Source organism: Mustelus asterias, unplaced genomic scaffold (genome assembly GCF_964213995.1).
Source record: "Mustelus asterias unplaced genomic scaffold, sMusAst1.hap1.1 HAP1_SCAFFOLD_448, whole genome shotgun sequence".
Classification (NCBI taxonomy): Eukaryota; Metazoa; Chordata; class Chondrichthyes; order Carcharhiniformes; family Triakidae; genus Mustelus; species Mustelus asterias.
The window spans coordinates 261499-288844 of NW_027590401.1; the positions used below are offsets into that span (position 1 = coordinate 261499).

Consider the following 27346-nt stretch of genomic DNA (forward strand, 5'->3'; position numbering starts at 1 on the left):
GTCTGTGGATATGGACCCAAGATCTCTCTGTTCCTCCACAGTCTTCAGAACTCTACCTTTGACCCTGTTATCCACATTTAAATTTGTCCTACCAAAATGAATCACCTCACATTTATCAGGGTTAAACTCCATCTGCCATTTTTCAGCCCAGCTCTGCATCCTATCTATGTCTCTTTGCAGTCTACAACAGCCCTCCATCTCATCCACAACACCACCAATCTTGGTGTCATCAGCAAATTTACTGATCCACCCTTCAGCCCCTCCTCTGGGTCATTAATAAAAATGACAAATAGCAGAGGACCAAGCACTGATCCCTATGGCACTCCGCTAGCAACCTGCCTCCAGTCCGAAAATTTTCCATCCACCACCACCCTCTGTCTTCGATCAGATAGCCAGTTACCTATCCAATCGGCCAACTTTCCCTTTATCCCACACCTTATCAAACGCCTTACTAAAATCCATGTATATGACATCAACAGCTCCTACCTTCATCAACACACTTAGTTACCTCCTCAAAAAATTCTATCAAATTTGTGAGGCATGACTTCCCTTCATGAATCCGTGCTGACTATCCCGGATTAATCCGCATCTTTCTAAATGGTCGTAAATCCCATCCCTCAGGACCTTTTCCACCAACTTACCAACCACCGAAGTAAGACTAACCGGCCTATAATTACCAGGGTCATTTCTATTCCCTTTCTTAAACAGAGGAACAACACTCGCCACTCTCCAGTCCTCTGGCACCATCCCCGTGGACAGTGAGGACCCAAAGATCAAAGCCAAAGGCTCTGCAATCTCTTCCCTTGCCTCCCAAAGAATCCTAGGATATATTTCATCAGGCCCAGGGGACTTATCGACCTTCAGTTTATTCAAAACTGCTAATACATCCTCCCTCTGAACATCTACTTCCTCCAGCCTATTAGCCTGTAACACCTTCTCTTCCTGGATGGGTTATATGTTTCAAGCTTTAATGTTTTCCGTATAATTTTGTGACCATATTTTGTGATTTAAGTCAGATTTTTAAAAAAGGAAGTGTAATTGATTAAGTTTATTTTCATAGGTTATGAACCTGAATTCATGTTTCATAGAATCCCTACAGTACAGAAGGAGGCCATTCGGCTCATCGAATCTGCACCGACCACAATCCCACCCAAGCCCCACTCCCGCAACTCCACATATCCACCCTGCCAATTCCCCCCGACACTAGGGTCAATTTAGCATGGCTAATCAATCTAACCTGCACATCTTTGGACTGTGGGAGGAAACCGGAGCACCCGGAGGAAACCCACGCAGACACGGGGAGAACGTGCAGACTCCACACAGACAGTGACCCGAGCCGGAAATTGAACCCAGGTCCCTGGCGCTGGGCGACAGCAGTGCTAACCCACTGTGCCACCGTGCCACCCGTTTCAATGGCCACAAGCATGATTCCAGGATATTTTGAGAAACATCTGGGAATTTAAAACCGGATATAAATTCACTTATGTGAGAACAAGATTTTTAAAATTGTAATCGTTGATTAAAATTTGGGATAGTTGAAATGATCATGACAAACCCTGTGTTGGATTGATCTTGGGTTAGAACCCCTTGTCAGATCGGAAGATTTATTCCTGACACAACTGGCATCACAAAAAGGAAAATTCATGGAATAGATCATAGAATCCCTACAGTGCAGAAGGAGGTCATTTTGCCCATTGAGCCTGCAGTGACCACAATCTCATCCGGGTCCTATTCCCACAACCCCACATATTCACCCTGCTAATCCCCCTGACACTAGGGTCAGTTTAGCATGGCCAATCAACCGAACCCCACACGTCTTTGGACTGTGGGAGGAAACCGGAACACCCAGAGGAGACCCAGACAGGCATGGGGAGAATGTGCAAACTGCACACAGACAGTGACCTAAGCTGGGAATCGAACCCAGGTTCCTGGTGCTGTGAGGCAGCAGGGCTAATCACTGTGTCACCGTGCCATCCAAAAGGACATTTTTTTTCTCACTGCAGCAGGAAACTCTAAAGTTTTTGATAAAATTAATAGGAAAGGCTATTTCATTTTTAAAAATGTTTTCGTGGCATATGGACATCACTGGCTGGCCAGGGTTTAATGCCCATCCTGAGTTTTGGGGGCAGTTGAGAGTCAATTCTAGAATGAGATACTGTGGAACAAAAAGGAGAGATTGAAACCACTCTGCGACTTTGTCTGGCTACTTGAGGGGGACAGTAGTTTTAAATACAACAAGAAAGATATTGTGACAACCCCACAAAATGGATCAACGGGCATACATCATTGAGAATGAATATTACTTACTCAGGTAGCCTAGAATCAGCAACAAAGTCTTCATCGTACTGAGCAATATTCTGCAATGGAAAATAGACAATAAGTATTGGTGAGAATTCCAGAGATATGAAAATCAGAGAGAGTTTTAAATTGTGAGTAGCATTGTCGACATTGAGTTAAGTCTCCCTCTCTCTGGGAGTGGGATTGTAGACATTGTGTTTATCTATCTATATAGAGTGAAGTCTCTCTCTCTGAGAGTGGGGTAGTAGACATTGAAGTTATCTATCTATATTGAGTGAAATCTCCCTCTCTGGGAGTAGGTCTGCTATATATATAGACGTTCACGAGGGGTCATAGGTTCAAGGTGAGCGGGGGGGGAGGTTTAACACGGATATCAGAAGGATGTATTTTACACAGAGGGTGGTGGGGGCCTGGAATGCGCTGCCAGGCAAGGTGGTGGAGGCAGACACACTGGGAATGTTTAACACTTATCTAGATAGCCATATGAACGGAGTGGGAATGGAGGGATACAAAAGAATGGTCTAGTTTGGACCAGGGAGCGGCACGGGCTTGGAGGGCCGAAGGGCCTGTTCCTGTGCTGTATTGTTCTTTGTTCTTTGTACTGCACTGCAATGTTCCATGTTCATTCTCTGGGGGGGGGGGGGGGGGGAAGGGAGGCCAGATCATTCTCTGGGGGGAGTGGGGGAGAGAGGAGGGACGCGGGTAAGCTGTATCTCTGGTGGGGGGAGGGGTGGGGGGGCAGGGGGGTCTGCTGCCACTCTGCAGGCGATCAGTGGGGGGGAAGGGGGCAGGGGGTCACGATTGGTCTGGGTCGCGGGGGGCGGGTGGGTGGATAAGGGGGACAGTGATATCTGGGAGGCCATTGCTCCCGCTTTTCGCTCCCGGGCCGCTTTCACCGCATTCTGCGGCTTGGGAGCGATCTGACACGGGCGCGTGTTTCCAAATTTTTTTCTCACTGCACATGTGTAGTTCAGCGCTCTGATCGTTTCAGGTGTGATAAGCCCCGCCCACAGCACGATTCAGACCCGCAATTTTTTTTTCACGCTAAGTGCGAATGGGGGCGCCTGAAAGCAGTTTTCCAAGTCGGATCTGAATTGTGCCCAGATTCAGCACTTAGAATGAAAATGGTTTGAGTTTATCTATCTATATTGAGTGAAGTCTCTCTCTCTCTGGGAGTGGGATTGTAGACATTGAGTTTATCTATCTATATTGAGTGAAGTCTCTCTCTCTCTGGGAGTGGGTAGTAGACATTGAGTTTATCTATCTATATTGAGTGAAGTCTCTCTCTCTCTGGGAGTGGGTAGTAGACATTGAGTTTATCTATCTATATTGAGTGAAGTCTCTCTCTCTCTGGGAGTGGGTAGTAGACATTGAGTTTATCTATCTATATTGAGTGAAGTCTCTCTCTCTCTGGGAGTGGGGTAGGAGACATTGAGTTATTTATCTATATTGAGTGAAGTCTCTCTCTCTCTGGGAGTGGGTAGTAGACATTGAGTTTATCTATCTATATTGAGTGAAGTCTCTCTGGGAGTCGGGTAGGAGACATTGAGTTTACCTATCTATTTTGAGTGAAGTCTCTCTAGGAGTGGGGTAGTAGACATTGAGTTATTTATCTATATTGAGTGAGGTCTCTCTCTCTGGGAGTGGGATTGTCGACATTGAGTTTATCGATCTATATTGAGTGAAGTCTCTCTCTTTCTCTCTCTCGGGAGTAGGGTAGTAGGCATTGTGTTTATCTATCTATATTGAGTGAAGTCTCTCTTTGAGAGTGGGATAGTTGGCATTGAGTTGTCTATCTATACTGAGTGAAGTCTCTCCCAAGGAAAGGAATTGTAGACGTTGACTTTATCTATTTATATTGAGTGAAATCAGGGATTGTGATCATCTCTTTCTTTTTCTCAAAGCAATATGACAAATCATTGAGCTTCTCTTCATTTTATACCTTTTGATCCCAAGATGTCCATGTTTGTTGGTTCAATCTCCCGCTTTAATCCCCTGCTCCTCTTCCCTCCAATTCACCTCCACTGATTACACCATGCTTGCTCATACCTGCTTTATATATCCTCCAACTCCATCTCAAGTCTCCTTACTCTCTTGCATATCTTCAAACCCACAATATTTTTTACCCATTGGGGGATCATCGGGGGAAAGTGGTTGAAGGATTTCCGAGCTGATTATCAGCCTGTTGAATTGCGTTAAATGCACCTTCTGTGGCCAAATTGTCCAGCCATTGGACTCGACCCCTAAGCTTCTGGTCCAGAGATAGGGACACTATCACTGTGCCAGATGGTCTCTCACAGTCCCTTTACTAACTCTGATCATTATTAAGCTATGTATTGAGGCAAAAACACATGCATAAACCTGAGTCCATAGCTAAAAACTCCTCAGCATATTCTAAACTTCAATTCATAGCTGACTGCTTACCAGAATCTCATGAGGTGCTGATGTGTGATCTCCTCAGGCTTCAGTAAAGTCTGTGACAAACTGTGAGTACTTATAGCAGAAATGGATTTGATCAGAATTATGATTTGTTTCCTGGAGGATGAGACTCACCCAGCAATATGCCTGAAGGTGTATATTGTGCTATGTGTTGTGTAATTTGATCCAATCATTGTCACTCTTAGTCCCGGATTCTGACATGTACAGTGACATTTTCACAATTTCCCAAGAATGTTCACACTCACTTTAAAAGTCAACAACAAATCAACATTTGATGGAAACCAGTTTGCAATTGGTACCTGATGTTTTGTTAACTCCTGGGGATCGGAAAATTCCATTGGTGGGAATGGTTGGAGAATTTGCCCACTGATTCTAGCATGAAGTTTCAACCCTTTATAGGTAAGACACAATTAAACTGAACATATAAGATGATCAGAGGATTAGATAGGGTGGATAGTGAGAGCCTTTTTCCTCGGATGGTGATGGCTAGCACGAGGGGACATAGCTTTAAATTGAGGGGTGAGAGATATAGGACAGATGTTTGAGGTAGGTTCTTTACTCAGAGAGTAGTAAGGGCGTGGAATGCCCTGCCTGCAGCAGTAGTGGACTCGTCAACATTAAGAGCATTCAAATGGTTATTGGATAAACATATGGATGATATTGGAATAGTGTAGATTAGAGGGGCTTTAGATTGGTTCCACTGGTCGGCGCAACATCGAGGGCCGAAGGGCCTGTACTGCGCTGTAATGTTCTATGTTCTATTACATAAATCATCGAAAGAAACACTTCCTTTACAAAATTTACATCCACCCAATTCATCGCCAGGAAATGTTGTTTCTTGCATTTCATCCAATGTCTCATTTTTCATCTTGATGATCTCTGTGGGTGGTGAACTGCTGAGTGAGACATTCAGCTGGGTCGTGGAGAAGGGGAGGATTTACCGAGCACAAAATGAACATCCAATAACAGGCAAATGAGTGAGATAAAAGAACAGATCAGAGGAAGACCAAAGAAGGTGACAACAGTTGACATCATTTCACTTTATTGCTGAAAGCACGAGCCACCAATGCAGTCCAGCCTCTCCTAGAAGTCTCCAGATCAGGACAGCCAGACACGTCACAAATACAGAACTCACCCTCTAACTGTGGGCAGGATTTCTGAGTCACTACAAAATCTCAGTCCCAATTGCACCTCAAACTAAGATCCAGGACAGATCAGTTCCCCATATCAAAACAAAGGCCAATCCCCATATTTGTATTGATGAGTTAGTAAGGTTCAGGTATCACAGAATCATAGAACTCCCACAATGCAGAAGGAGGCCATTTAGCCCATTGAGCCTGCATCACCAACAATCCCACCCAGGCCCTATGCCCGTAACCCCATGTATTTACCATGCTGATTCCCCCCTGTCACTAAGGGCCCTATTTTACCATTTTCATTCTCAGTGCTGGGCGGACTTGAAACTGGGAGTGTTTCATATCCGACTTTTAGACCCGTTCTCAGGCGTTCCCGTATGCACTCTGCCTGAAAAAATAGCAGCGAATCTGAATAGTGCTGCACAAACCTGTGGGTGGGGCTTAATGCGCCTGAAATCCTGCAGCTCCGATTGGCGCCTCCATGATAGAACAATGCTCCCCTGTCACATCGCTTCCGGGCCGGATAATGCCTCCCCACTTCCCCCAAAAGTCATTGCCCCACCCCCACAACATTACTGACCCTCTTATCCTCTCATCCACCCACCACCCAGACCGATCGCCGGCCCCTCCCCTCTCCCTCCCCACTAATCACACGTAGAGTGGCAGCGGACCCCCCATTCCCCGCAGCCCCCTCTCCCCCCCCCACTGATCACACACAGAGTGGCAGCAGACCCCTCCTTCCCCCCCGCCCCTCCTGCCCCCGACCCCCTACACCCCTTTGACCCCCCTCCCCACCGATCTGAGTCAGAGAGCCATCTGACTCGCCTCCCTCCCCCCCCACCAACGATCTGAAGCAGAGAACCGCCGGACACTCGGAATAACCTCCTCAGAAGCTGGAGCGACCAAATCAAACCTTTGTGGACCATGTCTGTTTCGTGACAAATCTGGACGGGTGAACGCAGTGGTAAAGGGGGAAGTGCGGTTAAGTTTGGGCGTGCAACCCATTAAGTCAATTTAAATGCATGCCCGACTTTACCAAGTTTTGGCACCCAAAAACAGGCACAACTTGATGGTAAAATCAGGCCCTAAGAGTCAATTTACTATGGCCAATCAACCTAACCTACATATCTTTGGAGTGTGGGAGGAAACCGGAGCACTCCGAGGAAACTCACACTGACACAGGGAGAGAAGTGCAAACTACATACAGACTGTCACCTGAGGCTGAAATTGAAACCAGGTCCCTGCCATTGTAATGCAGCAGTGCTAACCATTGTGCTATGTTGGGATCAATCGTTAAAGGAAGTAATAGCAGAATACTTGGAAAGCCATAATCTAATCAAGCAGAGGTGGCGAGGACAGCACCTTTCGTACCAAAGCACAGTATTCACACAATCCCACTTTCATTTCAATTTGTGCATCAACATTCTTGCTGTTTCCTTCATTCACACCACCCCCAGGCACCCTTGGTGCACCTGTTCCAGCACCTTTCCTCTTAATAATGAGGAGTAACGACTCTCATATCCCATATTAAACATCTATCCAATACCGACAACTCCTATCTTCGGGACATATACGGCCAAACCTCGGGGTGGTTTCTATTACTCGACCTCCCTCTCAGGACAAGATCCGTTACTTGGCTCAAGATCGGATCATTCTGGGTGGCATTCCGATCCTGGTTAGAAACATAGAAACATAGAAAACCTACAGCACAATACAGGCCCTTCAGCCCACAAAGTTGTGCCGAACATGTCCCGACCTTAGCGATTACTAGGCTTACCTATAACCCTCTATCTTACTAAGTTCCATGTACTTATCTAAAAGTCTCTTAAAAGACCCTATCGAATCCGCCTCCATCGCCATTGCTGGCAGCCCATTCCATGCACCCACCACTCTCTGAGTGAAAAAATTACCCCTGACATCTCCTCTGTACCTACTCTCCAGCACCTTAAACCTGTATCCTCTTGTGGCAACCATTTCAGCCCTAGGAAAAAGCCTCTGACTGTCCACTCGATCAATACCTCTCAACATCTTATACACCTCTATCAGGTCACCCCTCATCCTTCGTCTCTCCAAGGAGAAAAGGCCGAGCGCACTCAACCTATCCTCATAAGGCATGCTCCTCAGCCCAGGCAACATCCTTGTAAATCTCCTCTGCACCCTTTCTATGGATTCCACATCCTTCCTGTAATGAGGCGACCAGAACTGAGCACAGTACTCCAAGTGTGGTCTGATCAGGGTCCTATAGAGCTGCAACATTATCTCACGACTCCTAAACTCAATTCCTCGATTGATGAAGGCCAGTTCACCATACGCCTTCTTAACCACAGCCTCAACCTGCACAGCTGCTTTGAGCGTCCTATGAACTCGGACCCCAAGATCCTTCTGATCTTCCACACTGCCAAGAGTCCTACCAATAATATTATATTCCGCCATCCTATTTGACCTGCCAAAATGAACCACCTCACACTTATCTGCGTTGAACTCCATCTGCCACTTCTCCGCCCAGTCTTGCATCCTATCAATGTCTCGCTGCAACTTCTGACATCCCTCCACACTATCCACAACACCTCCAACCTTTGTGTCATCAGCAAACTTACCAACCCATCCCTCCACTTCCTCATCCAGGTCATTTATAAAAATCACAAAGAGTAAGGGTCCCAGAACAGATCCCTGGGCACTCCACTCCATGCAGAATATCATCCATCTATAACCACTCTTTGCCTTCTGTGGGCAAGCCAGTTCTGGATCCACAAAGCAATGTCCCCTTGGATCCCATGCCCCCTCACTTCCTCAATACGCCTTGCATGGGGCACCTTATCAAATGCCTTGCTGAAGTCTATGTATACTACATCTACTGCTCTTCCTTCATCAATGTGTTTAGTCGCATCCTCAAAAAATTCAATCAAGCTCGTAAGGCATGATCTGCCTTTGACAAAGCCATGCTGACTATTCTTAATCATATTATACCTCTCCAAATATTCATAAATCCTGCCTCTCAGGATCTGCTCCATCAACTTACCAACCACTGAGGTTAGACTCACTGGTCTATAATTTCCAGGGCTATCTCTACTCCCTTTCTTGAATAAAGGAAAAACATCCGCAATCCTCCAATCCTCCAGAACCTCTCCCATCTCCATTGATGATGCAAAGATCATTGCCAGAGGCTCAGCAATCTCCTCCCTCACCTCCCACAGTAGCCTGGGGTACATCTCATCCAGTCCCGGCGACTGATCTAACTTGATGCTTTTCGAAAGCTCCAACACATCCTCTTTCTTAATATCTACACGCTCAAGCTTTTCAGTCCGCTGCAAGTCTGCACTACAACCATCAAGATCCTTTTCCATAGTGAATACTGAAGTAAAGTATTCATTAAGTACCTCTGCTATTTCTTCCGGTTCCATACAAACTTTCCCACCGTCACACTTGATAGGTCCTATTCTTTCACGTCTTATCCTCTTGCTCTTCACATACTTGTAGAATGCCTTGGGGTTTTCCTTAATCCTGCCTGCCAAGGCCTTCTCATGACCCCTTCTGGCTCTCCTAATTTCCTTCTTAAGTTCCTTCCTATTAGCCGTATACTTTTCTAGGTCTCTAACATTACCTAGCTCCCTGAACCTTTTGTAAGCTTTTCTTTTCTTCTTGACTAGATTCATTACAATCTTTGTACACCATGGTTCCTGTAACCTACCATAACTTCCCTGTCTCATTGGAACGTTGCTATGCAGAACTCCAGACACTAATGGTTAGTGGAACTTTATCTCTCTGTGTGAAGTACATTGATGTGGTGGTGCGCAAACAAATTGATGACCAAATAAACCTGTTGGATTTTAACCTGGTGTTGTTAAACTTCTTACTGTGAAGTACATTGGCCAGGATTCTCCCAAAAAGATTCTAAGTGCCATATTTGCGTAAAAGCTGGAGTAAAACCCGCTGTTTTTTTTAGCGGGAATTACATATGAATGCTCTGAGCACTGCAGAATGCACGAGCGGGATTGACGATGAAAATCAGTGGGCAGAGCCTATTCCCGCTAGAGAGGCCAGCAGCATCGTACAGAGTGGGCCACCGCGCAAGCACCGATCCATCAGAGCGGACACGGCGCAAGCGCGATAGCCCCGCACTGCTGGCTTCCTGATCACTGGCCAGCACAGCAAACCCGCATTGCTGCCCCTGCAACCACCCCCCCGCACCCCCCCCCCCGAACACTTCCCGCCCTCCCCCCCCCCCCGACCCCCCTCCCCCCGATTGCTGGCCTCCTGGACGTCTCTGGGCCAGTCCCGACACCACCCCACTCTGGCAGTCCCAACCCCCACCCCCCCTCCCCCCAGCTGTCCTGACCACCCAGCCCACAGGACCCGCCCCCCCCTCCCCCCCGCCCCCCACATCCCAGTGGCCAGCCCCGATCGGCCCCTTCCCTCCCTCTGCCACAGATCCCTATGCAGAGTGGCAGCAAGATCACCCCCAACATAGACGAAGTGCTAGCGGAGTGCCACAGGGATCAATGCTTGGTCCTCTGCTCTTTGTGATTTTTATTAATGACTTAGAGGATGGGGCTGAAGTTTGGATCAGTAAATTTGCTGATGACATCAAGATTGGTGGAGTAGTGGATGAGGTGGAGGGCTGTTGTAGGCTGCAAAGAGACATAGATAGGATGCAAAGCTGGGCTGAAAAATGGCAAATGGAGTTTAACCCTGATAAATGTGAGGTGATTCATTTTGGGAGGACGAATTTAAATGTGGATTACAGGGTCAAAGGTAGGATTCTGAAGACTGTGGAGGAACAGAGAGATCTTGGGGTCCATATCCACAGATCTCTAAAGGTTGCCACTCAAGTGGATAGAGCTGTGAAGAAGGCCTATAGTGTGTTAGCTTTTATTATCAGGGGTTTGGAGTTTAAGAGCCGTGGGGTTATGCTGCAACTGTACAGGACCTTGGTGAGACCACATTTGGAATATTGTGTGCAGTTCTGGTCACCTCACTATAAGAAGGATGTAGAAGCGCTGGAAAGAGTGCAGAGGAGATTTACCAGGATGCTGCCTGGTTTGGAGGGTAGGTCTTATGAGGAAAGGTTGAGGGAGCTAGGGCTGTTCTCTCTGGAGCGGAGGAGGCTGAGGGGAGACTTAATAGAGGTGTATAAAATGATGAAGGGGATAGATAGAGTGAACGTTCAAAGACTATTTCCTCGGATGGATGGAGATATTACAAGGGGGCATAACTATAGGGTTCATGGTGGGAGATACAGGAAGGATATCAGAGGTAGGTTCTTTACGCAGAGAGTGGTTAGGACTGCCTGCAGTGATAGTGGAGTCAGACACTTTAGGAACATTTAAGCGGTTATTGGATAGGCACATGGAGCACACCAGGATGATAGGGAGTGGGATAGCTTGATCTTGGTTTCAGATAAAGCTCGGCACAACATCGTGGGCTGAAGGGCCTGTTCTGTGCTGTACTGTTCTATGTTCTATGTTCTTTCCCCTAGTCTCTCTTCCCAGCTCCCCACAGTTTCTTTCTTTCCCTCCTCCCCCTCTCTCCCCCTCTCCAGTCTCTAACTCCTCCTAATCTCTCTCATCCCAGCACCTGATCTCTCCCTCCCCCTACCCATACCCCCATCTCTCTCTCCTCCCAATCTCTCTCTTCCCCCCACCGTCTCTCCCCCTGTCTCTCCTCCATCTCCTCCCAGTCTCTCTTTACTCCTCCCCCAGCCTCTTTCTTTCTCACCCCAACCACACACTCTCTCCCCCAATCTCTCTCCTCTGAGTCTCGATTCCCCTCCCTCCGGCTCTCCCTTGTCCTGCCCCCAGTCTCTCTCTCCCACTCCCCCAGTCTCTCTCACCTTCCCCATCGTCTCTCTCCCATCCACCCATTACCTTCTTCCCCTTTACCCAGTCTCTCTCTCTTTTTCCCCCTCCCCACACTCTCTCTCTCTCCCCCACAATCTCTCTCTCTCCCACCAGCCTCTCTCCCCATCTCCAGACTCTCTCCTCCCTCCCATTCTCTGCATTTCCCCCACAGTCTCACTCTCTCTCTCACCCCCAATCTTTCTCCACCAGTCTCTCTCTCCCCTCAGTGTCTCCCCCAACCACCCATCACCCGTTCCCCTTCCCCCAATCTGTATTTTTCCCCCTCCCCCAGTCTCTCACAATCTCGCTCTCTCTCTCCCACCTGCCTCTCTCCCCATCTTCCAGTTCCTCTCCTCACTTGCAGTCTCTCTCCCTCACCCCAGTCTCTCTCCCCCCACCCCAGCTTGTTCTCTCCCCGTTCCCCCGGTCTCTTTCATTCCCCCCTTCCTCCAGTCTCTCTCTCTCCCTAGTATCTCTCCCTCTCCCCCTCCCCCTGTCTCTTTCTCTCCCTCTCCCCCAGTCTCTCACTCTTTCCCCCAGCCTCTCTCTTTCCCTGCCCCAGCCTCTTTCTCTCCTTCTCCCCCAGTCTCTCACTCTTTCCCCCAACCTCTCTCTTTCCCTGCCCCAGCCTCTTTCTCTCCCACTGCCCTCCCATGTCTGGTATTTCTGGACCTCACGACTCGCTGTGGGCTTCTCTTGGTCTCTCACTGCTCCCCACCTGATGTATTGTGAACTGAATCCAGATGAGTGAGTAAGTGAGTGAGGGTGTGTGGGTGAGCAAGTGAGTTGTGGGTGAGTGAGTGATTGCTCTACACCCGAGCTATGACTGTAACACTACATTCTACATTCTCTCGTTTCCTTCTCTATGAATGGTATGCTCTGTCTGTATAGCGCGCAAGAAACAATACTTTTCATTGTATGCTAATGCATGTAACAATAATAAATCAAATCAAAATCAAATCAAACAATTCGAATACTGTGGATGAATGAGTGAGAATGTGTGTTGGTGAGCATGGGTGAGTGACTGAGTTAGGGTAGGTGAGTGTGTGAGGGTGGGTGTAGATGGGTGAATCAGGTAGGTCTGTTTAGCTCAGTTTGCGAACTGGTTTGTGATGCACAGCGACGCCAAAAGCGTGTGTTCAATTCCTGCACCATCTGAGGTTATTCAGCCTTCTCAACCTTGCCCCTCGCCTGAGGTGTGGTGACCCTCAGGTTAAACTGCTAACAGTCAGCTCTCCCCCTCAAAGCCAAGAGCAACCTCTGGTCATCGGGGACTGTGGCAACTTTAGATGGTGGATGAGTGAGGATGTGGATGTGGGTGAGGATGAGGGTGTGTGAGTGAGGGTGAGTGTGGGTAGAGTGAGTGAGTGAGTGTGGGTGAGTGAGTGAGGGTGTGAGGGTGACACAATGGTTAGCACTGCTAACTCACAGCGCGAGGGACCTGGATTCGATTCCCGGCCTTGGGTTGACTGTCTGTGTGGAGTCTGCACGTTCTCCCCATGTCTGCGTGGGTTTCCTCCGGGTGCTCCGGTTTCCTCCCACACTCCAAAGATGTGCGGGGTTAGGTGGATTGGCCATGCTAAATTGCCCCTTAGTGTCAGGGGGATTAGCTAAGGTAAATGCATGGGGTTATGGGGATAGGACCTGGGTGGGATTGTGGTCAGTGCAGACTCGATGGGCTGAATGGCCTCCTTCTGCACTGTAGGATTCTATGATTCTATGAGTGAGGGTGAGTGAGTGAGGCTGTGGATGAGTGATTGGGGTTGGGTGAGTGAGTGAGTGATGCTGTGTCAGTGAGTGAGTGAGGGTGTCGGTGAGCGAGTGAGGGTGAATGAGGGTCTGAGGGTGAGTGTGAGAGGGTGAGTGAGTTAGTGTCTGAGGGTGAGAGTCTGAGGGTGAGTGTGAGAGAGTGAGTGAGTGAGTCTCTGAGGGTGAGTGCGTGAGTGAGTGTGAGAGGGTGAGTGAGTGAGTGAGTGAGTGAGTGAGTGAGGGTCTGAGGGTGAGTCTCTGAGGGTGAGTGTGTGAGTGAGTGAGGGTCTGAGGGTGAGTGTGACTGAGTGGTTCAGCCTGTGGCCTGCAGCTACTATATTTTGAAACTTTGTGGTGCGCAGTTTATTTTTGCTCTGATATGAAGCTTCTGGAAAATAAAGTAAGTTTGTATTTCCTTGTTCGTTAGACATTGATCTTAACCCAGCTGTGAATCAATAGCAATCGGTAGTGAGCTGTTTTTCGAGGTCTTGCACCTTTTCCTGCTTGTGTTGAGGATAAATATTTTGTTTTTCCACTTTCTCAAGCTGGAATATGAAAATGTATTCACTTGGGTCAAAGGTACTGTTCTACTGCGTTCTGTGAACCAAATTGCTCAGTCAACGTATCTGGTCACCTGAAGCATCGGAAGATGGGACGGCACAGTGGCACAATGCTTAGCGCTGCTGCCTCACAGCGCCAGGGACCCGGGTTCAGTTCCTGGCTTGGGTCACTATCTGTGTGGAATTTGCACATTCTCCCCGTGTCTGCGTGGGTTTCCTCCGGGTGCTCCAGTTTCCTTCCACATTGTGAAAGACGTGCTGGTTAGGCGCATTGACCCAAACTGGCTGTGGCAACTAAAGGAATTTCACAGTAACTTCATTTCAGTCTTAATGTAAGCTTTACTTGTGACGAATAAATAAACTTTACTGTAGATGAAGCTTGATTGATGGACATAACACCTGATTGATGGTAGATGGAAAACACCCCTGAAAGCTGTGGTAACCGAGAATATTACAAACTCTGTTTAACCTTGAGCTTTAGAGGGAGCTTTACTCTGTATCTAACCCTGTGCTTTACCTGTCAAAGAACAAAGAACAATACAGCACAGGAACAGGCCCTTCGGCCCTCCAAGCCCGTGCCGCTCCCTGGTCCAAACTAGACCATTCTTTTGTATCACTCCATTCCCACTCCGTTCATATGGCTATCTAGATAAGTCTTAAACGTTCCCAGTGTGTCTGCCTCCACCACCTTGCCTGGCAGCGCATTCCAGGCCCCCACCACCCTCTGTGTAAAATATGTCCGTCTGATATCTGTGTTAAACCTCCCCCCCTTCACCTTGAACCTATGACCCCTCGTGAACGTCACCACCGACCTGGGGAAAAGCTTCCCACCGTTCACCCTATCTATGCCTTTCATAATTTTATACACCTCTATTAAGTCTCCCCTCATCCTCCGTCTTTCCAGGGAGAACAACCCCAGTTTACCCAAGCTTTCCTCATAACTAAGCCCCTCCATACCAGGCAACATCCTGGTAAACCTCCTCTGTACTCTCTCCAAAGCCTCCACGTCCTTCTGGTAGTGTGGCGACCAGAACTGGACGCAGTATTCCAAATGCGGCCGAACTAACGTTCTATACATCTGCAACATCAGACCCCAACTTTTATACTCTATGCCCCGTCCTATAAAGGCAAGCATGCCATAGGCCTTCTTCACCACCTTCTCCACCTGTGATGTCACCTTCAAGGACCTGTGGACTTGCACACCCAGGTCCCTCTGCGTATCTACACCCTTTATGGTTCTGCCATTTATCGTATAGCTCCTCCCTACATTATTTCTACCAAAATGCATCACTTCGCATTCATCAGGATTGAACTCCAACTGCCATTTCTTTGCCCAATTTCCAGCCTATCTATATCCTTCTGTAGCTTCTGACAATGCTCCTCACTATCTGCAAGTCCTGCCAATTTTGTGTCATCCGCAAACTTACTGATCACCCCAGTTACACCTTCTTCCAGATCGTTTATATAAATCACAAACAGCAGAGGTCCCAATACAGAGCCCTGCGGAACACCACTAGTCACAGGCCTCCAGCCGGAAAAAGACCCTTCCACTACCACCCTCTGCTTTCTGTGACCAAGCCAGTTCTCCACCCATCTAGCCACCTCCCCCTTTATCCCATGAGATCCAACCTTTTTCACCAGCCTACCATGAGGGACTTTGTCAAACGCTTTACTAAAGTCCATATAGACGACATCCACGGCCCTTCCCTCATCAACCATTCTGGTCACTTCTTCAAAAAACTCCACCAGGTTAGTGAGGCATGACCTCCCTCTCACAAAACCATGCTGACTATCGTGAATGAGTTTATTCCTTTCTAAATGCGCATATATTTAAGAGAGCGGTAGAGCTATAGTTATTGGGGACTCGTTTGTTAGAGGGATAGATAGGAGGTTCTGTGGCAACAAGAGAGACTCACGGATGGTATGTTGCCTCCCGGATGCCAGGGTCCGTGACATCTCCGACCGTGTCTTCAGGATTCTAAAGGGGGAGGGGGAACAGTCACAAGTCGTGGTGCACGCCGGCACCAAAGACATAGGTAAGAGAGGGGACGGGGATTTAAAACAGGAATTCAGGGAGCTAGGGTGGAAGCTGAGAGCCGGGACAAAACAGGTTGTCATCTCTGGTATGTTGCCGGTCCAACGGGATAGCGAGTTGAGGAACAGGGAGAGAGTGCAGTTAAACACATGGATGCAGGGATGGTGTAGGAGGGAGGGTTTCAGCTATGTGGATAATTGGAACACTTTCTGGGGAAGGTGGGACCTGTACCAACAGGACGGGGTACACCTGAACCAGAAGGGCACCAATATCCTGGGAGGGAAATTTGCTACAGCTCTTCGGGGGGGTTTAAACCAATTTGTCAAGGGGATGGGAAAAGGAGTTGTAGTCCGGAGGTCAGTGAGTGTAGTGAGGTACTGGGAAGGGTATCATGGTCAAAGGTGGGTACCAGCAGACAAGAAGGTGGGTTGAAGTGTGTCTACTTCAATGCAAGGAGCATCCAAAATAAGGTAGGTGAACTTGGGGCGTGGATTGGCACTTGGGACTACGATGTTGTGGCCATTACGGAGACATGGGTAGAACAAGGACAGGAATGGTTGTTGGAGGTTCCGGGGTATAGGTGTTTCAGTAAGTGTAGGGTAGCTGGTAAAAGAGGTGGAGGAGTGGCACTGTTAATCAAGGAGAGTGTAACGGCTGCAGAAAGGCATTTCGAAGGGGATCTGCCTACAGAGGTAATATGGGCTGAGGTTAGGAATAGGAAAGGAGCGGTCACGTTGTTAGGAGTTTACTATAGGCCCCCAAATAGTAATAGAGATGTGGAGCAAGAAATTGCTAAGCAGATTATGGATAGGTGTGGGGGTCACAGGGTAGTTGTCATGGGGGACTTTAACTTTCCAAATATTGATTGGAGCCTTCATAGGTCGAATAGTTTGGATGGGGCAGTTTTTGTGCAGTGTGTGCAGGAGGGGTTCCTGACACAATATGTGGATAAGCCGACAAGAGGTGGGGCCACATTGGATTTGGTAATGGGAAATGAACCGGGCCAAGTGTTGGATTTGGTTGTGGGAGAGCACTTTGGAACACTTTCTGGGGAAGGTGGGACCTGTACCAACAGGACGGGGTACACCTGAACCAGAAGGGCATCAATATCCTGGGAGGGAAATTTGCTACAGCTCTTCGGGGGGGTTTAAACCAATTTGTCAGGGGGATGGGAAAAGGAGTTGTAGTCCGGAGGTCAGTGAGTGTAGTGAGGTACTGGGAAGGGTATCATGGTCAAAGGTGGGTACCAGCAGACAAGAAGGTGGGTTGAAGTGTGTCTACTTCAATGCAAGGAGCATCCAAAATAAGGTAGGTGAACTTGGGGCGTGGATTGGCACTTGGGACTACGATGTTGTGGCCATTACGGAGACATGGGTAGAACAAGGACAGGAGTGACCACAATTCGGTGTCTTTTGTTATTGCAATGGAGAGGGAGAGGGCCATGTGGCAGGGCATAGTTTACAATTGGGGGAGAGGTCATTATGATGCAATGAGGCAGGAATTAGGAAGCATAGGATGGGAACAAAAATTGTCAGGGAAAGGCACTAATGAAAAGTGGAACTTTTTCAAGGAACAAATACTGCGTGTCCTTGATAGGTATGTCCCTGCCAGGCAGAGAGGAAATGGCCGAGTGAGGGAACCATGGTTCACAAAAGAGGTGGAATGTCTTGTCAAGAGGAAGAAGGAAGCATGTGTAAGGTTGAGAAAACAAGGTTCAGTTGGCTCGATGGAGGGTTACAAGTTAGCAAGAAATGAGCTGAAAAAGGGGCTTAGGAGAGCTAGGAGGGGGCATGAGAAGTCCTTGGCGGGTCGGATCAAGGAAAACCCCAAGGCTTTTTACTCTTATGTGAGGAATAAAAGAATGACCAGGGTGAGGTTGGGGCCGGTCAAGGACGGCAGTGGGAATTTGTGCATGGAGTCAGAAGAGATAGGAGAGGTGATGAATGAATACTTTTCTTCAGTGTTCACCAAGGAGAGGGCCATGTTTTTGAGGAAGAGAGGGTGTCACAGGCTGATAGGCTGGAGGAAGTAGATGTTCGGAGGGAAGATGTACTAGCAATTTTGAATAAACTGAAAGTTGATAAGTCCCCTGGGCCTGATGAAATATATCCTAGGAACCTTTGGGAGGCAAGGGATGAGATAGCAGAGCCTTTGGCATTGATCTTTGCGTCCTCACTGTCCACGGGGGTGGTGCCAGAGGACTGGAGATTGGCGAATGTGGTTCCTCTGTTTAAGAAAGGGAATAGAAATGACCCTGGTAATTATAGGCCGGTTAGTCTTACTTCGGTGGTCGGTAAGTTGATGGAAAAGGTCCTCAGGGATAGGATTTACGACCATTTAGAAAGATGCAGCTTAATCCGGGATAGTCAGCACGGATTTGTGAAGGGCAAGTCTTGCCTCACAAATTTGATAGAATTTTTTGAGGAGGTAACTAAGTATGTAGATGAAGGTAGTGCAGTTGATGTCATATACATGGATTTTAGTAAGGCGTTTGATAAAGTCTCCCATGGTCGGCTTATGAAGAAAGTAAGGATGTGTGGGATAGAGGGAAGTTTGGCCAATTGGATAGGTAACTGGCTATCTAACAGAAGTAAGAAGTCTCACAACACCAGGTTAAAGTCCAACAGGTTTATTTGGTCGCAAATAGTCCAACGCCGGCATCTCCACATCATATGGGCGGCACGGTAGCACAGTGGTTAGCACTGCTGCTTCACAGCTCCAGGGACCTGGGTTCGATTCCCGGCTTAGGTCACTGTCTGTGTGGAGTTTGCACATTCTCCTCATGTTTGCGTGGGTTTCCTCCGGGTGCTCCGGTTTCCTCCCACATTCCAAAGATGTGCGGGTTAGGTTGATTGGCCATGATTAAATTGCCCTTAGTGTCCTGAGATGCATAGGTTAGAGGGATTAGCGGGTAAATATGTAGGGATATGGGGGTAGGACCTGGGTGGGATTGTGGTCGGTGCAGACTCGATGGGCCGAATGGCCTCTTTCTGTACTGTAGGGTTTCTATGATTTCTATGATCTAACAGAAGACAGAGGGTGGTGGTGGATGGAAAATTTTCGGACTGGAAACCGGTTACCAGCGGAGTGCCACAGGGATCAGTGCTTGGTCCTCTGCTATTTGTCATTTTTATAAATGACTTGGAGGAGGGGGCTGAAGGGTGGATCAGTAAATTTGCTGATGACACCAAGATTGGTGGAGTAGTGGATGAGGTGGAGGGCTGTTGTAGGCTGCAAAGAGATATAGATAAGATGCAGAGCTGGGCTGAAAAATGGCAAATGGAGTTTAACCCTGACAAATGCGAGGTGATTCATTTTGGTAGGACAAATTTAAATGTGGATTACAGGGTCAAAGGTAGGGTTCTGAAGAATGTGGAGGAACAGAGAGATCTTGGGGTTCATATCCATAGATCTCTGAAGGTTGCCACTCAAGTGGATAGAGCCGTGAAGAAGGCCTATAGTGTGTTGGCATTCATTAACAGGGGGATTGAGTTTAAGAGCCGTGGGGTTATGCTGCAACTGTACAGGACCTTGGTGAGACCACATTTGGAATATTGTGTGCAGTTCTGGTCACCTCACTATAAGAAGGATGTGGAGACACTGGAAAGAGTGCAAAGGAGATTTACCAGGATGCTGCCTGGTTTGGAGGGTGGGTCTTATGAGGAAAGAACTGAGAACAGTACAGCACAGGAAACAGGCCCTTCGGCCCTCCAAAGGTTGAGGGAACTTGGGCTTTTCTCTTTGGAGCGGAGGAGGTTGAGAGGAGACTTGATAGAGGTTTATAAGATGATGAGGGGGATAGATAGAGTGAACGTTCATAGACTATTTCGTCGGGTGAATGGAGTGGTAACTCGGGGGCATAACTATAGGGTTCATGGTGGGAGATATAGGAAGGATGTCCGAGGTAGGTTTTTTACTCAGAGAGTGGTTGGGGTGTGGAATGGACTGCCTGCAGGGATAGTGGAGTCAGAAACTTTAGGAACATTTAAGAAGCTATTGGATAGGCACATGGAGTACTTCATAGAATCATAGAAACCCTACAGTGCAGAAGGAGGCCATTCGGCCCATCGAGTCTGCACCGACCACAATCCCAACCAGGCCCTACCCCCACATATTTACCCACTAATCCCTCTAACCTACACATCTCAGGACTCGAAGGGGCAATTTTTAACCTGGCCAATCAACCCAACCCGCACATCTTTGGACTGTGGGAGGAAACCGGAGCACCCAGAGGAAACCCACGCAGACATGAGGAGAATGTGCAAACTCCACACAGACAGTGACCCGAGCTGGGAATCGAACCCAGGACCCTGGAGCTGTGAAGCAGCAGTGCTAACCACTGTGCTACCGTGCCGCCCATACTTCGGGATGATAGGGAGGAAATAGCTTGATCTGGGTTTCAGACAAAGCTCGGCACAACAACGTGGGCCGAAGGGCCTGTTCTGTGCTGTACTGTTCTATGTTCTATGTTCTACATCCTATCTCTAAGAATCTTCTCCAACAACTTCCCCTCCACGGACGTCAAGCTCACCAGCCTATAATTACCTGGGTTATCCTTCCTACCCTTCTTAAATAACGGGACCACATTAGCTATCCTCCAATCCTCTGGGACCTCACCTGCGTCCAGTGACAAGCAAAGATTTGCGTCAGAGGCCCAGCGATTTCATCTCTCGTCTCCCTGAGCAGCCTTGGATAGATTCCATCAGGCCCTGGGGATTTGTCAGTCTTTATATTCTCTAACAAACCTAACACTTCCTCCCTTGTAATGGAGATTTTCTCCAACGGTTCAACACTCCCCTCCGAGACACTCCCAGTCAACACATCCCTCTCCTTTGTGAATACCGACGCAAAGTATTCATTTCGGATCTCCCCTACTTCTTTGGGCTCCAAGCATAATTCCCCACTTTTGTCCCTGAGAGGTCCGATTTTTTCCCTGACAACCCTTTTGTTCCTAACGTAGGAATAAAATGCCTTGGGATTCTCCTTAATCCTGTCTGCCAAGGACATTTCGTGACCCCTTTTTGCCCTTCTAATTCCCCGTTTGAGTTCTTTCCTACTTTCTTTGTACTCCTCCAGAGCTCCCTCCGTTTTTAGCTGCCTGGACCTAACATACGCCTCTCTTTTCTTTTTGACCAGTCCCTCAATTTCCCTGGTTATCCACGGTTCTCGAATCCTACCCTTCCTATCCTTCTTTTTACAGGCACATGCCTGTCCTGCAGCCCTAACAACTGATCCTTAAAAGACTCCCACATGCCAGATGTGGATTTACCCTCAAACAGCCTCTCCCAATCAAGAGCTGCCAATTTCTGCCTCATCCCACTAAAGTTAGCCTTCCCCCAATCCAACACATTACCCTTGGGACACCACTCATCCTTTTCTATCACTACCCTAAAGCTAACAGAATTGTGGTCACTATTTGCCACATGTTCCCCTACCAAAACTTTGAAGACCTGACCGGGCTCATTCCCCAGTACTAGGTCCAGTATAGCCCCCTCTCTCGTCGGGCTATCTACATATTGTTCCAAAGAACCCTCCTGTACGCATTTTACAAATTCCTCCCCATTCAGAGTCCCAGCTCTCAGCGATTTCCAGTCTATACCAGGGAAATTGAAGTCTCCCACTACAACAACCCTATTTTTCCTGCACCCATCCAGTATCTCCTGACATATCCGTTCTTCCACTTCCCTTGGGCTGTTGGGGGACCTGTAGTATACCCTGTCCTGGGCATGTTTGACAGGGACAGTGTGGAGGGAGCTTTACTCTGCACCTAGCCCTGTGATGTAACTGTCCTGGGAGTGTTTGATGGGGTAAGAAGTCTAACAACACCAGGTTAAAGTCCAACAGGTTTATTTGATAGCAAAAGCCACTAGCTTTCGGAACAGGCTGTTCCTTCGTCAGGTGGGTGGGAGTTCTGATCACAAACAGGGCACAAAGACACAAATTCAATTTACATGAATAATGATTGGAATGTGAGTCTTTACAGCTAATCAAGTCTTAAAGGTACAGACAATGTGAGTGGAGGGAGCATTAAGCACAGGTTAAAGAGATGTGTATTGTCTCCAGACAGGACAGTTAGTGAGATTTTGCACATCCAGGCAAGCTGTGGGGGTTACAGATAGTGTGACATGAACCCAATATCCCGGTTGAGGCCGTCCTCATGTGTGCGGAACCTGGCTATCAGTCTCTGCTCAGTGACTCTGCGCTGTCGTGTGTCGTGAAGGCCGCCTTGGAGACGGCTTACCCGGAGATCAGAGGCTGAATGCCCGTGACCGCTGAAGTGCTCCCCAACAGGAAGAGAACAGTCTTGCCTGGTGATTGTCGAGCGGTGTTCATTCATCCGTTGTCGTAACGTCTGCATGGTTTCCCCAATGTACCATGCCTCGGGACATCCTATCCTGCAGCGAATCAGGTAGACAACGTTGGCCGAGTTGCAAGAGTAGGTGCCGTGTACCTGGTAGATGGTGTTCTGACGTGGGATGATGGCATCTGTGTCGATGATCCGGCACGTCTTGCAGAGGTTGCTGTGGCAGGGTTGTGTGGTGCCGTGGTCACTGTTCTCCTGAAGGCTGGGTAGTTTGCTGCGGACAATGGTCTGTTTGAGGTTGTGCGGTTGTTTGGAGGCAAGAAGTGGGGGTGTGGGGATGGCCTTGGCGAGATGTTCGTCTTCATCAATGACATGTTGAAGGCTCCGGAGGAGATGTCGTAGCTTCTCCGCTCCGGGGAAGTACTGGACGACAAAGGGTACTCTGTCCACCGTGTCCCAAGTGTTTGATGGGGACAGTGTAGAGGGAGCTTTACTCTGTATCTAGCCCTGTGCTGTACCTGGCCTGGGAGTGTCTGATGTGGAGAGGCAGGCGTTGGACTCGGGTAAACACAGTCAGAGTTTTAACAACACCAGGTTAAAGTCCAACAGGTTTATTTGGTAGCAAATGCCATTAGCTTTCGGAGCGCTGCTCCTTCGTCAGATGGAGTGGAAATCTGCTCTCAAACAGGGCACAGAGACACAAAATCAAGTTACAGAATACTGATTAGAATGCGAATCTCCACAGCCAACCAGGTCTTAAAGATACAGACAATGTGAGTGGAGGGAGCATTAAGCACAGGTTAAAAGAGACGTGTATTGTCCCCAGACAGGACAGCCAGTGAGATTCTGCAAGTCCAGGAGGCAAGCTGTGGGGGTTGCTGATAGTGTGACAGAAACCCAACATCCCCGTTTCGGCCGTCCTCATGTGTGCGGAACTTGACTATCAGTTTCTGCTCAGCAACTCTGCGCTGTCGTGTGCCGTGAAGGCCGCCTTGGAGAACGCTTACCCGAAGATCAGAGGCTGAATGCACGTGACCGCTGAAGTGCTCCCCCACAGGAAGAGAACAGTCTTGCCTGGTGATTGTCGAGCGGTGTTCATTCATCCGTTGTCGTAACGTCTGCATGGTTTCCCCAATGTACCATGCCTCGGGACATCCTTTCCTGCAGCGTATCAGGTAGACAACGTTGGCCGAGTTGCAAGAGTAGGTACCGTGTACCTGGTAGACGGTGTTCTCACATGAGATGATGGCATCCATGTCGATGATCCGGCACGTCTTGCAGAGGTTGCTGTGGCAGGGTTGTGTGGTGTCGTGGTCACTGTTTTCCTGAAGGCTGGTTAGTTTGCTGCGGACAATGGTCTGTTTGAGGTTGTGCGGTTGTTTGAAGGCAAGAAGTGGGGGTGTGGGGATGGCCTTGGCGAGATGTTCGTCTTCATCAATGACATGTTGAAGGCTCTGGAGGAGATGCCGTAGCTTCTCCGCTCCGGGGAAGTACTGGACAACGAAGGGTACTCTGTCCACCGGGTCCCGTGTTTGTCTTCTGAGGAGGTCGGTGCGGTTTTTTGCTGTGGCGCGTCGGAACTGTCGATCGATGAGTCGAACGCCATATCCTGTTCTTATGACGGCATCTTTCAGCCTCTGGAGGTGTCTGTTGTGATCCGCCTCATCCAAGCAGATCCTGTGTATACGGAGGGCTTGTCCGTAGGGGATGGCTTCTTGAACGTGTTTAGGGTGGAAGCTGGAGAAGTGGAGCATCATGAGGTTATCCGTGGGCTTGCGGTACAGTGAGGTGCTGAGGTGACCGTCCTTAATGGAGATGCGTGTGTCCAAGAATGCAACCAATTCCGGAGAGTAGTCCATGGTGAGTCTGATGGTGGGATGGAGCTTGTTGATGCCATCATATAGTTGTTTCAGTGATTGCTCACCATGACTCCAAAGGAAGAAAATGTCATCGATGTATCTAGTGTATAGCATCGGTTGAAGGTCCTGTGCGGTGAAGAAGTCTTGTTCGAACCTGTGCATGAAGAAGTTGGCATATTGAGGTGCAAATTTGGTCCCCGTGGCTGTTTCGTGTGTCTGGATGAAGAACTGGTTGTTGAAGGTGAAGACATTGTGGTCCAGAATGAAGCAGATGAGTTGTAAAATTGCATCTGGAAACTGGCAGTTGTCGGCGTTGAGTACTGAGGCTGTTGCAGCAATGCCATCATCGTGAGGGATGCTGGTGTAGAGTGCCGAGACATCCATTGTAACGAGGAGTGCTCCTGGTTCAACTGCTCCATGTGCTTTGAGTTTCTGTAGGAAGTCCGTAGTGTCGCGACAAAAGCTGGGGGTTCTTTGTACAATGGGTTTCAGGATGCCCTCGACATAGCCGGAGAGGTTCTCGCACAGAGTCCCATTGCCCGATACGATGGGACAGCCGGGTGTGTTTGCCTTGTGTATCTTCGGGAGGCAGTAGAGATCTCCAACTCGGGGAGTACGATAGCCAGTTACCTATCCAATTGGCCAACTTTCTCTCTATCCCACACCTCCTTACTTTCATCAAAGCCGACCATGGGGGACCTTATCAAACGCCTTACTAAAATCCACGTATATGACATCAACTGCCCTACCTTCATCAACACACTTAGTTACCTCCTCAAAAGATTCTATCAAATTTGTGAGACACGACTTGCCCTTCACGAATCCGTGCTGACTATCCCGGATTAATCCGCATCTTTCTAAATGGTCGTAAATCCCATCCCGAAGGACCTTTTCCATCAACTTACCAACCACCGAAGTAAGACTAACCGGCCTATAATTACCAGGGTCATTTCTATATCTTTTCTTAAACAGAGGAACAACATTCGCCACTCTCCGGTCCTCTGGCACCATCCCCGTGGACAGTGAGGACCCAAAGATCAAAGCCAAAGGCTCTGCAATCTCATCCCTTGCCTCCCAAAGAATCCAAGGATATATTTCATCAGGCCCAGGGGACTTATCGAGCTTCAGTTTATTCAAAACTGCTAGTACATCCTCCCTCTGAACATCTACTTCCTCCAGCCTATTAGCCTGTCACACCTTCTCTTCCTCAAAAATATGGCCCCTCTCCTTGGTGAACCCTGAAGAAAAGTATTCATTCATCACCTCTCCTATCTCTACTGACTCCATACACAAGTTCCCACTACTGTCCTTGACCGGCCCTAACCTCACCCTGGTCATTCTTTTATTCCTCACATAAGAGTAAAAAGCCTTGGGGTTTTCCTTGATCCGACCCGCCAAGGACTTCTCATGCCCCTTCCTAGCTCTCCTAAGCCCCTTTTTCAGCTCATTCCTTGCTAACTTGTAACCTTCAATCGAGCCATCTGAACCTTGTTTCCTCATCCCTACATAAGCTTCCCTCTTCCTTTTCACAAGACATTCCACCTCTTTTGTGAACCATGGTTCCCTCACTCGGCCATTTCCTCCCTGCCTGACAGAGACATACCTATCAAGGACACTCAGTATTTGTTCCTTGAAAAAGTTCCACTTTTCATTAGTGCCTTTCCCTGACAGTTCCTGTTCCCATCTTATGCCCCCTAATTCTTGCCTAATTGCATCATAATTACCTCTCCCCCAATTATAAACCTTGCCCTGCCGTACGGCCCTACCCCTGTCCATTGCAATAACAAAAGACACCGAATTGTTGATACGATCTCCAAAGTGCTCTCCCACAACCAAATCTAACACTTGGCCCGGTTCATTTCCCAGTACCAAATCCAATGTGGCCCCACCTCTTGTCGGCCTATCCACATATTGTGTCAGGAAACCCTCCTGCACACTGATGCGCGATTAATTCACTCGGGAGGCTAGGTCATACCCGGGAATAAAGGCTTTTATTCGCAACAAGAAAAGAGCATACTGCTTAACAATACTATCCCAGACTAAGGGCCACTAGGAAGTAGCAGTGACCTTTATACTCCTATAAGAAGGCGGAGCCAAACGGAGTGTACCACAGAACAATGCTAACAGGTGGAACACCCCAACCCTAACCCCAACAGTAACAAGAGTAACATATGTACAAGTACCCATAGTGGTAACCATCTATGGTTCACCACACACACACTGCACAAAAACTGCCCCATCCGAACTATTCGACCGACAAAGGTTCCAATCAATATTTGGAAAGTTAAAGTCCCCCATGACAACTACCCTGTGACCCCCACACATATCCATAATCTGCTTAGCAATTTCTTCCTCCACATCTCTATTACTATTTGGGGACCTATAGTAAACTCCTAACAACGTGACCGCTCCTTTCCTATTTCTAACTTCAGCCCATATTACCTCAGTAGGCAGATTCCCCTCGAAGTGCCTTTCCGCAGCCGTTAAACTATCCCTGATTAACAATGCTTCTCCTCCACCTCTTTTACCAGCTTCCCTATAGTTACTGAAACATCTGTACCCCGGAACGTCCAGCAACCATTCCTGTCCTTGTTCTACCCATGTCTCCGTAATGGCCACAACGACGTAGTCCCAAGTACCAATCCACGTCCCAAGTTCATCTACCTTGTTTCGGATGCTCCTTGCATTGCAGTAGACACACTTCAACCCACCTCCCTGTCTACTGGTACCCACCCTTGACCTTGATACCTTCTCCAATACCTCACTACCCTCAACACTGACTTCCGGACTACAATTCCTTTTCCCACCCCTTGTGGTCCCCTCTGGTCAGAGGCTGCTAACGCCAGAATGAGCTGTTTATTGCCACTCTGCTTTCTGCCTGTTAACCAATCTTTAATCGATGCCAGTATATTACCTCCTATCCCAACGCTTTATTTGTGTTGACCAACTTTCCATTGCTGACCTGATTAAAAGCCTTCTGAAACTCCAGGAACACTGCATCCACTTTTCTCAATTATGTTAGGAATATCCTCACAAACCTCCAACATGTTTGTCAAACGTGATTCACCATTGATTAATCCATGTTGACTATGCCCAATCACATCTTCATTCTCAAAGTGTCTATTCCAC

At 48.3% G+C, this 27346-nt stretch overlaps 1 protein-coding gene across 1 annotated transcript in view; it reads right to left on the reverse strand.

The window, feature by feature from the left end:
- The window catches only part of LOC144486752 (uncharacterized), a gene marked incomplete at its 5' end in the record, with an annotated part of 241995 nt that overhangs the window by 154476 nt on the left and 60173 nt on the right, over positions 1 to 27346 (reverse strand). The gene's annotated exons all lie outside the window — the stretch shown is intronic.